The 16,386-nt window shown below is 44.2% G+C and overlaps 1 long non-coding RNA gene across 1 annotated transcript in view; it reads left to right on the top strand.

Moving 5' to 3' along the window:
- The first annotated feature begins 2,191 nt into the window (after positions 1–2,191).
- Positions 2,192–16,386, top strand: part of LOC122464501 — a 52,165-nt gene continuing 37,970 nt past the window's right edge. The window contains exon 1 of the long non-coding RNA XR_006288591.1: positions 2,192–3,852. This is a non-coding gene — a long non-coding RNA (uncharacterized LOC122464501). The remainder of the gene's footprint in view (positions 3,853–16,386) is intronic.

A 16,386-nucleotide genomic window follows, 5' to 3' on the forward strand; every position in this document is an offset into this window, starting at 1 on the left:
CCCTCTTTCTCTCCCTCCCACCCCTGAATCTTCCTCCTCCCTACTCACCCTTGATGACTTTACTTCATTTCATCCCTACCTAATTTCCTAGAATTTGGGTTAACAGTATTCCTGGAAATAGTCAACTCATTTGCCCTAAATGCACACTTACAAGAGATACCAGATCTAACCGGAAATCTTCATTACGTTGTTTAATGATGAATCTGTTCAATTCCTCAACCATAAAGAAATCTGATTTCCTAAAATCCTGTCCAAGAATAAATATTATCGCTGGTTATACTTCACCAAATGACTGAGAATGTTTTACTATGAGACTCGCTTGTTTTTTCAATAATATTAGTTCAGGTTCTCTCCTTTTTTTTAGTTTTTATTTTTGTTAAAGGAGTTAAAATAACTGTTGTGTTGGTTTTACATTGCTGATGTTACTATTGGGCAATGGCGTTCACACTATAATCCAGCATGAGCAAGGCTTCAGGGGGAGGGTAACATTTAGGCATAGCTGTTCTCCAAATAATCCAATTAGGTTCGAATAAGATTATTTAAACAACTTTCTCCTATATCCACCATATACTTGTTCTTAAGTTTTGACCTCAATTTTCTCTGGCCCCTCCCCTTTTTTTGTGAATGGTGCAGAAACCCTCCATTGATATTGTACTATTTTTTCCTTATAAAGTTAAAGGGAATTCAGTGATAGGCCAAATGGATATTTGGGGTGGGGCGGAGGTGGAATGGGAGTGAGTGATGAGGCTACCCCCTTGTATATCTCCTGGACTTTGGTTCTATTTCAGTTTGGATAAGAGTTGTGTGCCTTTGAACGGTCGTTTTTGATCTCTTGATTTCCTTCCCTGTCTTTCTGGCTGTCTTCTATATTCTATCTATCTTTTCCCCTCACGGTCTGCTTTACCCTCTCACCTTTCCCCTCCCCTTCATGTCCCCCAGGCAGTGAGAAGGAACCCAGTAATATCTTTTCAGTGGTCCATCTAGCCCAGCATCCTGTCCTCTGATAGTGGCCAATGCCCGATGCCCCAAAAGCAATGAACAGAACAGGGCAATCATCAGTGATCCATCCTGTGTCATCCAGTCACAGCATCTGGCAGTCAGAGGCTCAACCCCAAAGCAATGGGTTGCATCCTGACCACCGTGGTTAATTGCCAATGATGAACCTATCCTCCATGAACTTATCTAATTCTTTTTTGAACTTAATTACAGTTTTGGCCTTCACAACATCCCCTGGCAAGGAGTTCCACAGGTAGAATATGCATTCTGTAAAGAAGTATTTCTTTTGTTCGTTTTCTGCTGCCTGTTAATTTCATTGGGTAATCCCTGGTTTTTGTGTTTATGTAAAGGGGTAAATAACACTTCTTATGCTTTCTCTACACAGTTCATCATTTTATAGACCTCTATCATATCCCTCCTTAGTCATCTCTTTTCCAAGATAAGTCCCAGTCTCTTTAATCTCTCCTCCTATGGAAGCTGTTCCATACTCTTAGTCATTTTTCTTGGCCTTTTCTGAACCATTTCCGTTTGTAATATATCCGTTTTGAGATTGGGTGATCAGAACTGCATGCAGTACTCAAGGTGTTGGCATACCGTGGATTTAGAGAGTGGCATTGTAATATTTACTGTCTTATTATCTATCCCTTTCCTAATGGCTCCTAACATTGTTAGCTTTTTTGACTGCTGCTGCAAAATGAGTGGATGTTTTCAGAGAACTATCCACAATGACTCCAAGATCTCTTTCTTGTGTGGTAACAGCTAATTTAGACACCTGAGTTTGTATGTATAGTTGGGATTATGTTTTCCAGTGTGCATTACTTTGCATTTATCAAAATGTGAATTTCATCTGCCATTTTGTTGCCTAGTCACCCAGTTTGATGGGATTCTGTGATGTACCGGGACACAATCCAGACTACTGAGGGGGCTGTCATCCCAGCCCTGCAACCTTGGATGCCTTACAATGCCTAGCTGAGTGGCTCCTTTTAGGGAAAAAGGGTTTCCCTCCCATCTAGGGTTGGGAGGGTAGCCTTCCCTGGACTTCTGCATTAGCCAAACAAACACAGAGTCAGGACTCTTAGATAAAATGAGGCACTTTAATGCTAGAAGGTACGACAGCTGAAGGGCTCACCAATTCCTACACAGAGGAATATGGCGAAGCCCAGAACAAAGAACAAGGTAGAGCTTTTATAGCTTGGTTCAACATACTTTGCGATATCTCTTCCAGTTCAAACCGGTCAACCCCTGTTGGTCTGAGTCCTGAGGTATGAACATGGAGGCCCATCTGTATAAGGAATTCTTTCCCCAAACAGGGAGTACAGGTTATACATAGTTCAAATTCTTTCTACTCATAAACATAGGGGAAGGACAGATAAGCATAGAAAAAAGACAGAAGCCTAGCCTGCCATGATTATAGGGTTGTTTTCTGGTTCTTTTCTTTATCACTCCCACGTGGGATACTCTCAAACAGCCTTCCAGCATGCAAGCCACAGCCTGAGTGTCTGTGTGTAACTGCAACCAACCTGGGTTTTATTGAAGGATGACCCCAACACACCTCCAGTCCCAGATCTTTCCCCAGAAATGTATGTACTCCGGAAGGGTACAGTATATTAAGTCTGTTGTTCCTTTAAGGGAATAATATTCTGGTTTATCACCCTAAATAATTGCCCAGAGACTTCGATTTAGACCTGCTGGATTCGATTAAACAGTAAAACAAGTTTATTAACTACAAAGGGAGATTTTTAAGTGAGTACAAGTAACGAGGCATAAAAGTCAGTGGTTACAAAAAAAAAGATAAAATACTTACTAGCATTTACTTAAACTATCTTAGTTGCAAAGCAGACTTTCCTTTCCAGACTTTCCAGTATCTTCTCTTTGCATCCAGACAAAGGAAAAGATCAGCCAACAGTTCAAGCCAGATGGTAGAGCTGGGTAAAATCTTGGGTTTTTTGGTTTTTTTTTATTTTTGTTTTTTAACTTATGCATTTTTAATGTCTGTCTGTAACGTATCCAGGAATCACTAGGATCTATAGTGCAAAACTTTATCAAGTTTTTGTGTCTTTTGCGTCAAAACTATTTATTCACATGAGGAATCCTTATATGGAAGGAGTCCCTCTGAAGTCAGTCAGGCTATTTACACATTTTGAGATTCCTTATGTGAATAATGCAGGGTCTACTGTACCAAATTAGCAGATAGACTAACTGAGATATAGCTTAGGGGACTCCAGACTCTAATGATGGTGTGATTTCTCATCATACTTTGAATGATGACATTTGGAGGTCCCTTAATCTCATTGTCTCATGGTCCTGTACACACTTAATATTGTGTGCCTCCCCCCTTCACCCTCCAAGGAGATACAGCACTGAAACCAATTGCAGGCTATTGTGAGAAGTTATGGAAATAACTGAAGAAGTCTAATTTACTAATCAATTACTATCACATGCTAATGTTTAACAGCCTAGTGGCAGCGGTTGCTCCAGTTCTGCTCCCTTACTACAAATCACTGAGATTCACAAATATGAAACACATGTTTTCTGTCTGACCGTTGTCTTTTATGGGATAGCGGGGATTGCAAACGCAGATGCTCCGGTTCATCTGATTTTTGGCAGATTGGGCTATGTATGGCCGCTTTGCTCTCTGAGCAGACATTACTGTTAACATAGCTTCACTGACTGGAGAACAGATATGGCCACAGGTAATAAGCTTGGCCGAGCATTTTAAAACATCTTTGCTCTCTGTAGGCCCCGTTCACCTAGGTCTGGACTTTGACCTTAGACATCTCCATGAGGAACAAGTGGCGCAGAGGCATCGTTCTGGTGCACAGCTCCTACCCTGCTTGCCTCTGCCCTGAGAGGGAAGTAAGTAACTTCTTGCTGGGATGTACCAACAGCAAATTACGACCCTCCCCTCCAATCCCCTCGTGCCATGTCTCTGTGTCATGGGTATGTTGGGTAGTCAAGTCTTGGCTCTGCTCGTTCCTAGCTCACCTGCTCCAGCAGGCACTCAGGAGTCTGTTTTCCTCTGTTCGCCTAGACTGAAGGTTTGGCCCATGAAGGGAGTGAGTGAGTGTGTGTGTGTGTGTGTGTGTGTAAATGTAATCAAGGTCCTAATATTTAACACTAACACTTGTTCTGGAGTTGCAGTCGTGACTCTGTATTTAAAGACCCAGCTCTGCTCCTAGTACAGTCAAAAGGAATTTTCCTCTATAGGTACTAAGTATTATCCACTGCTGTAAGCTTGGCTGTCTAGTTGTAACTCATTTTCTCTTTATGTAACCCAGTTCCCTCCCTCTTTCTTTAATTTCTGCCTGAAGTGTTTCCTGCTGGAGAGGAACTCTTTGTAACTGTGATATTGCAGTCACTCTGACAAAGGGATCTGGACATACGAATTTGAAAAATGCTTGTCTTCTCTCTTTGAAGTTTTTTTAAAAGTTTCTTCTAGGAATGTCCTTTCTGTGTCATAGCTTGGTCTAGAAACTCCAAATGTGATTTAGCCATCTGTCCAAATGAGTGGATTTGGGGGCTATTGAGAGGTTAAGTGGAATTATAGACTAGAAAGATTTTAACCTCAGAATTGTCTGAGGTGTTAAAATACAGAACTCCTTGCTTAAAGTTGTCCCAGTTAACGTTGTTTTTTTACGTTGCTGATCAATTAAGGAACATGCTCGTTTAAAGTTGAGCAATGCTCCACTCTTACGTTGTTTGGCTGCCTGCTTTCTCCACAGCAGGCAGCCTCCCTACGCTCCCCCCATCCCCCCTTCTCCCTCCTGCCCTTGGCAATCAGCTGGCTTGCCGGGTTGAGGGGATAGGAGCAAGGACTCAGCATGCAGGCTCCCCCTCCTTCCCCTGCCTCTTAGGAGGCAGGAGGGAGTGGGTAGGAGCAAGGAAGCAGCCTGTGAAGTAAAGGGGGATGAAGTGAGGGGAGGGGAAGAAGAGGCAGGTCAAGGGTGGGGGATTGGGGGAAGGGGTGGAGTGAGCGGGCTGAGGGTTGAGCTCCCCACCCCTGGTGCTTGCAGAGTAGGGGAAGCTGCCACTGCTGCTGCACAACATGCTTCTCCTGGCCTACAGCACCTTCAGCCTCCTTGCCTGCCTCATTATCTCCAGTGACTTAATAGGATTTAAAGATGCTGTCCCCACTATGAAGAAAAATATCCTTGGCTTGGCCAAGAAAGCAGGTTTTGATGAGGTTGAAGAAGCCAACGTTACACAACTTCTGCAATCACACGGAGAAGAGCTAACCAATGAAGATCTGATGCAACTGTAGGTGACGAGAGCAATGGAAGAAGGGGACCAAGAAGTAGAAGAAGAACCAACCCATCGAAATTTGACTGCCAAACGTCTTTCTGAAGCTTTCCAAATAATTGAAGCTGGCTTGCAAATCTTGAGTGATGACGATCCTGACAGGGAACGCAGCTCCAAAGTGATTAGGGGAGTTGGTCATCTAATGACTTGCTATAAAGAAATTTACCAAGTTAAAAAAAAAAGGAAGCAAAACAACAATCTCTAGATATATTTTTTTTCGAGTTCAGAAAGTTCAGCAAGAGAAGCAGCCAGACAATCCACCCTCTTTCACTCTCTGACTCCACAATGTCAACCAAGCTTCATACTCAGCAATGACTGTAGTATTAAATTGCTTGTTTAAAATTGTTTAAAACTTATACCTGTATTAAATATGTGTATAATGCCTTTTGTCTGGCAAAAAAAAATTTCCCTGGAACCTAACCTCCCCTATTTACATTAATTCTTATCGGGAAATTGGATTCGCTTAACATCGTTTCACTTAAAGTTGCATTTTTCAGGAACATAACTACAACGTTAAGTGAGGAGTTCCTGTACAGAGTTTTAAAATATTCAGTAGGTCCTTACTGAACTTATATGTTCCATGTGCCTAGCCTGTGCACTTACTGACATCCAGCGCTGAAGTGGATACGTTGAAAAATTTGGGGCCTGATCTTGATCTTGCTGAGGCCAAAAGCAAAAGGGCCACTGATTTCAGCAGGCACAGGATTGAACCCTTTGTGATTCGGTATAGTTCAGTACTGCAGCTTTAAAAGGGGGGGGAGCAGGAACACAGTAGACCTGCTTCTGTTGCTCTATAGTTCCTTGCTGCTGGCACTCCTGGGGAGCACAGCAGGTCTCCCCTCTACCCTGAGCCAGCCTGGCTTTGTTCCACTTCACTGCATTTGGAGTAAATGTGTTTTGGTAACTGCTGTGCACCTTGTATATCTAGTTTGCCTGGCTGCCATGTTTGTAGTAGTTAATGTTGCATTTGTATTTCTGTCTGCACCGTATCTTCTATTAGGACTTGTATTTCCCGCACACACCCCCAACCACATATTCTGCATCTGATCTCTGCCACAGGATGGCTGTTTCATAGGGCATCAATGTTTATGAAATCTTTAATCTCAGTGGCTTGGTTTCCTTGGAACAACAATGAATTGCACTGAGGTTTCTTGTAATACACATATGGTCACCTCTTGGAACAGCCTGTTGTCATAGCAAAAAGTCCTAGTCCATTTGTTTTTGCTGGTCTATTTTATATTCAATGGCTTTGAAACAAGGCAGTAGCCCACTTCTTTACAGTCTTCCCCCTCACTGCAACCTCTTGTGGTATGTGAAACGGATCCTGACGGCTAGAGTTCTTCTAAATTGACTCACCCATTAAGTAGTATGTCCTGAGACGAGGTTGGTTTGGTTTTTAAATAATTTGTTTCAAACATTTAAAAGTTTACTTGCATGTGAAATGTTACTCCAATTGCATAGAGTTAAGTATTTGCTTAAGTGTTTCTAGGTTTAGAGGCTAGGACTACACAGGAAAATTGTGTAATTGCCTCTACATAAAGTGTGTCAAGTGTATAAAGGAAACAAACCGGAACAATAGAAATTTTTTTTTCTGCAGGCTTCTCTCGTATTTAGTACTCTCAGGATGCTTGTTGTAAGACAGAACTGTTGCTTTTAATTTAAGGGTGTGTCTTTTAAACTAAGCTGAAATTTTCTTGGAATCAGGTGTTCAGCCCCCAAAACCCATGTTAAGTGTTTGAACTGTATTAGTTTAGGGAACATGCCTTAATGTCAGGTATAATACAGGCACTTATTGTAAATGTAGCTATTTTAACACCCTAGCTGCTATCCCTTGCCATAGTCTTTGTGGCAACAGAATGTGAAAATATCCTTTAATAAATTCAGCATCTTGAATCTCTGTAAGGTGTGAGAGACTTGGATCCTACTAACAATACACATACTCCTGCCTTTAAAGATAAAGGAGAATTAACTTTTGCCATAGGGCCTATGACTCATGATGGCCATTGGAGAGCAGCTGTACGCATATGCTAACCAACTTATTACATCATATATAAAGCTTCCCTACTACCTATAGAACATGGTTAGCGAACTTTATTCTCCAGAGCAGTTGGTTTCCATCACTGCAACCTCGCATTAAAATAGCTTTTATCTTCTGCATAAGGTCAACATAAAAACTGTTGGTAGTTACTCATGAAGACACCTAGCACACTAAACAGAGTGGAAGCTCGCATTGCTTCAACCTGATGCTCCTGTATGAACTGGCCTTATATGACAAACTCCTGTATTTCAACAGCAATTTTAACTTGGAAGGTAAAGAACCACCTTGTACTGCATTATGCTCTTTCAGGATGAATTTCCAGTTCTGTATTAAAGTAATAAAACTGAGTTTCAACTACAAGGGAAGAAATATTGACAGGGGTTGGAATTGAAAAGTAAAAGCCTCTAGAGCAGCATTTTTCAGTGGCGTCCAGCAGCAGTGATCTGCTGATGTGCAGGGAATTTCTAGAGAGACCTGAAATTAACTGCTTTCTGTGTTTTATCACACACCGTTAGCAGGTCAGCATTTAATGACCTGCACTCACGCAGCACAGCTCAGACAGACAACTTTATATTTTTCTTTGAGTTACAAGTTCAACAATTCTTCCACTTCTAGACCTTGCAAAGGTTGGCTTTGTAGATCTGCTCTGACATGGCAATGTTATTTTGAAGATAAAGAGCAGAATTTCTTATTTTTCTTAGTCAATTCTTCCTTGCAGCTGCAATGGTGCATGGTTTCCAGACCCTGAAATGCTGGCTGCCCTGTCACCCTAGCACATTCAGACTCAAAGATTTCCCCACTGTAATTTCTTCAGTGCTTTGTAACTCCCCAATAAAAGGTAGACCAGGTATGGCTGAAATGCAGGCAAGTGCCTCCAAGGACGAGGAACAGAATGTGGCACAGGCTGGGAGGAGGCTTGGTGCTTGCAGCGTCCTAATTCCTGGGGTAATTTTGGCCCTATGCATCTGTGCTGCATCCCTACCATTCTCCTGCTCCATCCAGGACTTCCGTGCATTTCTGCTTAGAGAGCCACAGCAAAGTTTGGCTAAACAGAGTGTAGGGAAAGAGAGTCTCTTGCATGGGCTCTCCACTTCCCAGCCTCCTAAAGGCAGAGTTCTTGCTCCTTACGCTGTACTTTGGACCTTGCATGTGCACAGAGAGGAATGGAGGATTTGACCCATAATCAGATGCATCTGTGGAGATTCTGCTGCTCTTGGAAAAACCAGCAAATGCCTGACTGTACCAGCTCCCAGTCACCACCACCGCTGGCCTTAACTGAATGCCTACTGTGCCAGGCAACAATGTGCTAGCGCTGACCTTGGATGCTGCCCTACCTGATTCCCATAAGCAGTGCTTGAACTTCCTCTAGCATCACAAGTCACTGATGCTAGTGCTACGTCATGGCTATTTTCTGAAGGTCTAACTTTATGGACAGCTGTATGGACACCCACAAACCAGCTCACATGGTTTGGTAGAGGGGGAAAAGAGACATGGATCAGTAGCAGCAAGGTACAAACCGTTCTCACAACCCCTAATCCAAGAAGATGGGACATAATATCAGGTAGAAAAGGGCAAGATGGGCTCTCGAGCCACCTCTGGAGTCTCTCCCAACCAGCTCACAGCACCACCCTTGGTGCTGTGCAGTTTGAAACAGACAAACTATGACCACCAGAAAGAGCTGGGAACCCCACATCTGTAAAATTCCTAAGCACTCGGCAAGTAATATTCTTGGCAAAGGGTGGCGCATCCTGAGTTGTTGGGTGTTTTTAATGAGGGGCAGAAACTTAAAAAAAAAAAAAAAAAAAAAAGATTCAGAAAAGAGCAAACGCTGCCGGCACACAGAAACAATGAAAGTATTCAAGCATATTATTAGTACAACAATTCTACAGCCCAATCTAAGTCCAAATCAAAGTAGCTTCCCCTTCTTTCCCCCTCCCCCAGTCTTTCTCCCCCCCCCCCACCCAAAACTAGCAAGGAGGCCTCTTTGACAAAAGGACAGTATCTTCCTGGGTCTGTACAGGGCCTAGCACAATGGATTCCCAGTCCTCACTGGGGGCCTTTTGGGTAGTACCAGAATACAAAAAAGTCGTGATTGGAATGCATCCAAAGGTATAAGGATCTCTCCCTCTTTCCTCCAGTCATCAGGGAATTGGGCTTGTGTTTTTGTTGTTTATGGCAAGAGAGGAGGAGATGTTGTGGGAAGTCTGACAAGTGGATTTTCTTTGGGAACCAATTGGGGAGCTGTGTGGGCCAGCCAAGTCTGTGACCTCATTGAGATTTTGTTTGAGCTCAAGAATCTGTCCACATAAATTTCTTTGCAAGACCAGGGCTGAAGACAGAAGGGAGATTCACAGATTCCAAGGTTAGAAGGGACCATTCATCTAGCTTGACATCCTGTATAACACAGGCCATTGAACTTTCCTAAAATAATTCTTAGACCGTATCTTTTAGAAAAAACATCTAGGCGTAGTTTAAGATGAGAGACCAGACAGATTGACCCACAGACAACTAGCCATTATAGGAATATGCAGTTGAGAATCTATCTTGATGAGGAAAACCAATATGTGCATTAATCATAAGAGAGATCTTACAAATCAGTGTTAAAAGTATCTCAATAAAACTGCGAATATTAATCCCCCGGCTATGCATTGGGGCTTCCCTGGATGACCTGGTGTATAGTTCACTAAGTGGCAGCTAAGTCTCTTCATAAAATATTAGTTTGTTTAGTCCCGTATATGTGACTTGTTCATATTTGGCAGTTTCCAATAAATTACTACTCCAGTGATTTATATCAGGAAGAGTTAAGTTTTTTTCCAAGCCATTACAATTAGCCTTTTATCCAGAAGGGTGGCTCTTAGGAGCCATAGCTTTTTGCACTGACTTAATAATAAGTCAAACAGTATTACTGAATAGGGCGAGTCCAAATCCCCTGCTGAGAGCCTGACTCAACCTTAATGCTGAAGAAGAGAACTGACTAAAAGGGCTGAACTCTGGACAATTCCATACTCAATTGTGGCAGCCACACACCTCAGCTCACACACATCAGGACAGCCAAGGTCGGACACAATATCAAAAGTGGAAGTCCAGGAAATCCATAAACAACCTTAATTCTAGCTCCCGATCAATATACTCTCAGCCTTTGCACCCAACCACAACCCCATGGTGCCTTTTCCACATTTCTGATATGGACCACACAACCTCATTTCTCAGATTGGAAAGGTAGGTATACAAGTTGCTTAAAACTCATATACAGTTCACTGATTCAAATACAACTTCAGCCATTCACCAGTTGGCAGCATAAGGCACCAACATCTCATCTCTTTTCCTCCCCATACATCCCAGAAACAACACTTAGATCCTCTACTGAACTATGAACCAGGCAGCTGAACTAAATCACCTATTACAACACCCCAAATAGACAGTGGCGGTGGTTGCCATCTGCATTGCCGCAGTGCCTAGGGTACCTAGCCTCATTGTGCCAGGCACGGTACAAACACAGAACAGAGTGATGGTCTGAACCCATAAGAGCTTATGACTTAGGTAAAAGACAAGAGGCCACAGGTGGGTACAACGAGGGTGACTAGGTGTCTGGTTTTTGATCAGAACACCCGGTCGAAAAGAGACCCTGGTGGCTCCGGTCAGCACTGCTGACTGTCCAGTTGGTGGTGCCATGCCGTGGGCCTGGCAGGCTCCCTGCTAGCCTCTCCACCACGCAGTTCCCAGGAAGCAACTGGCATGTCCGGCTCCTAGGCTTAGGAGCGGCGGCCAGGGGGGTCTGCATGCTGCCTCGCCTGCAGGTGCGGCTCCCGTTGGCTGGGGAAGAGCAAGGGACAAAGTAGCGCACCTAGTAGGTGGCTGTTGAGGGTTCCTGGCATGTGCCTCTCCCGCTGCTGCCGCCCACTCCTCCCGTGGCTGGGCTCAAGCCGTGGCGCATGCCCTGCAGCAAACCACAGTCTGTCACCCCATCTCCGGCACCCAGGAGTTCAAGGTATGTATCCCCGTCTCCAAGTGCTGGGAATAGGGCTGCACTTCTATCCCCTCACTGCATCCCTCCCTGTACCAACCCCCCCGCACTCCCATCCCCTCGTCGTTACATCCCTCCCCAGGTCATACAACAATGAGATGATTTTAAGTGTAATAATCTGTGGTCGCAGAACACTAATTACCTGGTCCTTCTCGAGAGAGGTTGTTTTTTAAGACACCACATCAGAGATGGATTTTAAGGTGATATCTGAAGGAGGAAAATGCAGACTTTTATGGGGAGCTACGTCCATGCATGGGGTGGGAGGAGGGAGAAAATGTTATGATGTGTTTCCAACATTTTGACCAATGAAGGCTGACCTCATTGCTGGAATGGAGGGCAGGGGTCATGGCTCGGTACCACCTAAAAGATAAGTAAGATGAGGCTAAGGACCTTCATGGTCTAAAAGCGAAAACAGGTAGTTTTGTTTTTGGCGTTGTGGAAAATCGTGATCCTGTGGCTGGATACAAAGAAGTGGGGTGACATGGTATAAACAACAAGCCAGGCAAATGATTTTTGCAACAGCTTTTTGAACAGAATGGGAGGACAGGACTCGGTAGTTGAGATGCAAGGGAATAAGGACTTGGATGAGTTTTAGATGTGTGGACGGAGGAAAGGCCAGATCTTGTATAGGAAGAAGTGGCAAGATTTAAACAGAGCCTGGGTGTGTGGTCATAGGGAGAAGGCTGAGTCTAAGATAATGCTCTGGTTCTGTGCCTGAGTGACTGTGGTGTCTACAGTGACTGAGAGATGGGAGAAATCAAGAGCTCAGTCTTGGCCAGGCTTAGTTTGGCTTGACAACTGAGCATCCACAAAGAAGTGTCAGAAAGAGAGGCTGAGATTCTAGTTTGGATTGAAAGAGGCAGATCCAGAGTGGAGAAAAGATTTGTGAGCCATCAGTGTGAAAATGTTGGCTAAAACTTTGTATGATCTCAGTCAAATGCAGAGACAATGTAGAGGAGGGGGCCAGGGATGATGCACCATCTCAATAGAAAGCTGGGTGGGGATGAACAGAATCCTCTGAAGGAGCAATTAGAGAGGTAGGAGGAGACCCAGCAGAAGACAGTCACAAAAGGCAAGGGAGAACAAGATTTCAAGAAGAGCTTGGCTGCCTTTGAAATAGCCAACCAGCAGGTTGAGATGAAGGAGGATGGTTCTGAGATTTAGCCAGGAAGAGACTTTTTGAGCAATTTCAGTAGAGCAGGGTTTTCAAACTTCATTGCACCGTGACCCACTAGGTGACCCCAGGAGAGGGCCGGAGCAATAAGGTGTTGCAGTTAACTTTTAACTTGAAGTTTAGCTTTGAAATTCCTGGCTTTCAACTTGCATGTGCTTGCGCTCTCTCTCTCTCTCTCTCTCTCTCTCTCTCTCACACGATGTTAATTCTTGCTCAGGTCATAGTTAATGGTGTTAAGTACTCTAGGCATCTTAAGGAAGGTTTTTTTGTTTGTTTGTACACAGAAATAATGAAGGACATATGGACCAAATTTTTAAGATCAGTTATGACCCTGTTGTGCCACTTAGGCAATCCAAAGGAGTTGTAATCCAGCCACAAATTCCCCTGGCAGAGAGGAACTGTTGGTGAGTCTGCACACCACTGATGGCCACGTGTAGGGTATATGTAGCTACACGTTGCAGTAAAAGGCTCTGGCAGTGGGGAGACAACAGGACGCTACGGTGCTGAGAATAGACAGGGGAGGCACTGCTTGGGCATGTAGAGAGCTGTGTAGGCTATGTACTGTAAGGAGTCAGCTGTATCTTTACTGGCCTAAACAGTGCGTACACTACTATTTATACCCTTGCTGGGGTGGAGGTGGGGAGGGGCATGCTGTGTGTACTCTACATGTCACCATAAGGAGTGTGCTGATGTACCCTGTGGCGCTGCTCCCCCTCACTGCTTCCAGGGTGGAGAGTGGGCACGATGCAGCTTGGCTCCACAACACTGGTCCACCATTGACATAGAATCTAACCTGTGGCATAATTTACAGCAATCTGGTGGAGCTCTTCATTGCACTCCGAAACTTCACTTAGCCACTTACAATAGCCAGAAGGAAATTCCACCCCTCACCCCCAACATATAGCGGGGCTGGTCAGAGGCATTTTGGAAGAGTTTGTCTTTTTCTGAAACCTTGCAGGTTGGTTACTATCCCTCAATCTCTTTTCCCTTAACCTGTCCTATGCCACCCTGCCCTAGGGGCTCCACTACCCAACTGTACACAGTAAGTTGGAGGTTCCCCATTCCTCTTCGTCACGCATCAGACTTCCTGGAGCCCTCCACCATGGATTCGTATGCTCAGATACCGTAGTGATGGGCATGGTAGAATGCTAACTAGATAGAACACCCCCCCACTCCCCCCGTGGTAGCCACATATTGCAGCTTCTCAGCCCCCTTCTCTATGCTCTTGGATGCCACCTGGTAGCCCTGTCCCCCATCTTAGGTTGTGTGGAGGGGACTGTAGCAAGCCTTCCCTCTCCTCCCCCTCTAGCTAGGCTGTGGAATCCATTCATGGTTCTGTCGCCCTTATTTCTGACTTGTGATGTCATTTTAATACTTGCTAAAAAGTCTGATCCTAGCAATGCACCCAGTCCTTCCCTTTCCTCCCCAATCCTTGTCCTGTGTGCATCTTTACCTGTGTGACTAAGAGAGAAAGGGCTGGCTGGTGTGTGCATTTGAACTAACAATAATCACCCCTGCCCGTTTTTCATTACAGAATGCTCCCAGCCAACAGCATGAGGTCCATGTGGGTGATTTAGTCCATTGGTTTTGGCTCTAGCTAGTGCTAATGGTCTGTGTTCACGTAAGCTGCTCACTGATCTGGTTTATTTTACTTGCTCTGAGTATGCCGTCTGTAAATAAATTAAGTACATGCCAATGATGAATACAAAGAGACTGGGTCACAGGAACACAATATCAGCACTGGGAATATTAATTTCCATACGCAGGTTACTGGGCCAGAAGTGTGGGTGTCTCTCCTTCGAATCCATGGAAAAACTCTTGGCAAAAAAAAGAGAGATTTGGTCTCATTTCTCTGAATAGCACTGTTTCTGCTAATCTCCTAGAAATCCCAGTAGTGAATTCAAGATCAGCTGGATGATATTTATGTAATCTCCAGCCTCCAATTAAACACACAAACAAAAAAACAAAAACTCCAGCAACCTCCCTGCCAGTCTTTTTATTGAATGAGGATTTTATACGTAGAAGCCAACAAACTTGCTGCTACTGTGAGCAAGTTCTTTCATTAACTGATCATTTTCTTTCCTTCCCTTTGTCCCATTGTCTAAATGTGCTAGAGAGAAGAGGGTCCTTCCCTCTCTGAAAAGTATCCTAAATTATAGACTTGATTTCTCCATTAAGACTATGCCTTCCTACTCTTTGAATTGAGTGAGATCAGCATATTCTTCCCTGGAGTCACAAATCTTCTGTTAGCAGAGTAATAAAGGGTGTTTTGTGTGAGTACCAGGGAGACTACACTGGTCCCCCAATGAGAGCTGCACAGATAGTTAAAAAGGATTCTATTCACAGTGGTTGCTTTGCTCATAATATAGCAAAGTTGAGGTCAAATGTCTGGTATGTTACTGTAGGAACTGGAGCAAAGGGTACTCGCTGTGTATGACTCACATAATTGCAGACTTCGTGTTTTCTTTAATTTTTCACCCTGCTTAATGGAATCAGCTGCTTGCGTGGGGCAATTTCTTTATGACTGTAGACCAAAGCTGTGAGGATAGTCCAACCTTCTATGACTCTGATTTGAACACTGCTGAAAAGCACAGGATTATATCCTTAGCACCTGATTAGGTGCTGAATGGTTGTATGGAGAGGTCTATGAGATAATGTGGTTAGCTTTAGCCAGTCTCTACTTTTCACTTGTTTTTAACTTTCATCCTGCCGTTGGTTAGAAGAGGATTTCTATGGCATTTCCCTTAGCAACTCTACACTTCACTGCTTGTTTCTCAAAGTGTTTTCTTTGGGATGAAACAAAAGCATTCTGCAAGCCACTGGCAGTCCCTGGAGAATAATTTGAGAACCACTGCCTTAAATTCCAGCAACAGATTTTGTTTAATAGTATTTTTAACAGGTACAGCTAACACGGAAGGCACTAAGAAAGGGTGTTGGAGTCTGAAAGCTTAATCAGTTGAGAAGCTGATTCATTTGCAATTAAGTTGGCTGGACAACAGTAGTCACTTTGGCCACTATAAAGCAAAGTGCCTGTTTTCAGGTGATTGTACATTTAATATTGTAACATTACACCTAGAGTGATTTGATTAAATGCTTTATCTAAACTAAGGGTCTGATCCTGGACCCTGTGCATACTGCTTCAGCCTGAACCAGCCAGTGAAAGATTAATGGTATAGAGCTAAAGCAGCAGCCCCTCGCTACCGTCCCCCATTATGGCTTGCAAATTGCAGAGTCTGATTTTTAGACTCCTAAGCTCAGAGGCTCATGGGAGTTTTGCCTGAGCAAGGCACGAGGGTTAGAGAGTTTGAAAAAAGAATGGCTATGAGTTCAAAAAGCCAGCGTGATACCACACCACAGTGCCTGACGTATCCCAGTAGTGGATCTTGTCTGCAGTAGTGTGGAAACTGCTGATTGATGCTGGCTGCTGAGTGCCAACCACTGTACTGTATTGACTTCTTAGTGTGGTCAATGTGCCACTGGCTTCTTGCTGGCCTGGCTGATCCTCAGGAAGGGGAGAGGACTGTGGGGGAGTTGGGTTATCAACCTCTGGAGCCCCAGAAGGGGTGGTAGGCTCCTGCAGAAAAGCTCCCTATCCCCAAGGGTCTCTGTGGAGATTGAGTCCTGTGTCTCCCAGTGCCTTGGGTTTGAAGTAGCCCACGCAGTGACTCCAATATGAGGGAGAGATGAGTCTATATAACAGGTACTAGTAGGCTCCTGAGTCTGGCTGGACTCCTTTGCTGGCTGATAGGCTTCCACCCAGCCCCTCAAACAAAGCCAGCCTGGCTCCTTTTAGAACAGAGAAGTGGTGAGATTCCAGCTATTTTGGTTCAGATGCTAGACCTAAATTCAGATCCA

The sequence above is a fragment of the Chelonia mydas genome, chromosome 2, assembly GCF_015237465.2.
Source record: "Chelonia mydas isolate rCheMyd1 chromosome 2, rCheMyd1.pri.v2, whole genome shotgun sequence".
Classification (NCBI taxonomy): Eukaryota; Metazoa; Chordata; order Testudines; family Cheloniidae; genus Chelonia; species Chelonia mydas.